Here is a 1,647-nt window from a genome sequence, read left to right as displayed (position 1 = left end):
ACTTTAAATAATAATCTAATACATGCACAGAGAGCCATGATAGTGTATGAGATCACTAAATGGAGCAGAGTATATAGGGCTATAACCTGCACCTTGGCAAAGCCCATATACCAGGTTCCTGTAAATATGTCAAAATTTTCAATTTAAAAGGAATTGAAGAGTTTCCAATAAGGGTGAAGTTATTCAAGATGATGAATTATGTCTCTTTACTCTCTTCTCATACTATTGAAATGACAAAAGAAAATGTAAAAGGGAGTTCTATTTTTTCCAGTTCTTTAAAGTATGACAATAGTGCTTTTATAGGGGTTGCATTAAAATTGTAGATTGCTTTGGGTAGTACGGGCATTTTAACAATGTTGATTCTTCCCAGCCATGAGCATGGTATGTTTTTCCATTTGTGAACATCTTCAGCTATTTATTTTTTCAGAGCTTCATAGTGCTGTTTATAGATATCTTTCACATCCTTTGTTAGGTAAATTCCCAGATATTTCATCTTCCTTGGCACTACCGTAAAAGGAATAGAGTCCTTGACTATATTTTCAGCTTGATTATTGTTGGCAAATATAAAAGCTACTGATTTATAAGTATTAATTTTGTATCCTGAGATGCTGCTGTATTCCTTGATCACTTCTTAGAGTTTTGAAGTTGAATTTTTGGGATTTTCCAGGTACAGGATTATATCATCAGTGAAAAGTGAGAGTTTGATCTCCTCTGACCCTATTTGGATACCCTTGATCACCATCTCTTGCCTGATTTCTATGGCTAAGACTTCCATTACTATGTTGAATAGCAGTGGAGACAGTGGGCATCCTTGCCTCATTCCTGATCTGAGTGGAAATGTTTTCAATTTTACACAATTCAATATGATATTGGCTGTGGATTTGCTGTAGATGGCCTCTATCAGTTTAAGAAATGTCCCTTTTATGCCTATTTTCTTAAGAATTCTGACCATGAAAGGATGCTGGATATTATCAAAGTCTTTTTCTGCATCAATTGAGAGAATCATATGGTCTTTGTTTTTTATTTTATTGATGTGATTCATATTTATAGAATTGCATATCTTGAACTGACCCTGTAACCCTGGAATAAAACCAGTTTGATCATAGTGTATAATTTTTTTGATGTGTTGTTGAATTCTGTTTGATAAGATCTTATTGAATATTTTTGCATCAATAATCATTAATGATATTGGTCTATAATTTTCTTTTTTTGTTGTTGGATACATTCTTAGTTTGGGGATCAGGGTGATATTTGCTTCATAGAATGTGTTGGAAAGTAGTCCTTCTTTGTCTATGCTTTGGAAAACTTTGTATAATATAGGTACTAGTTCCTCTTGAAAGGTTTGATAGAATTCGGATGTGAAAGCCATCTGGTTCCAGACTTTTCTTTTTTGGGAGATTTCATATTGTTGATGCTATTTCAGTGATTGATATAGGTTTAGTCAAGATTTCTAGTTCTTTCTAGTTGAGTCAAGGGCAGTGGTGTGCTTCCAGGTATTGGTCCATTTCGTTCAGATTTTCATATTTCTGGGAATAAAAATTTTTGTAGTAATCACTGAAGATTTTTTAATTTCTCAAGTGTCTGTTGTTATTTCTCCTTTATTGTTTCTGATAGACAATATTAGAGATTTTACTTTTCTGTTTCTGG

This window comes from Otolemur garnettii, unplaced genomic scaffold (genome assembly GCF_000181295.1).
Source record: "Otolemur garnettii isolate 467f Iridium unplaced genomic scaffold, OtoGar3 scaffold00025, whole genome shotgun sequence".
NCBI lineage: Eukaryota > Metazoa > Chordata > Mammalia > Primates > Galagidae > Otolemur > Otolemur garnettii.
The sequence above is the reverse complement of the archived record's forward strand: the minus strand, read 5'-3'. Positions refer to the sequence as shown.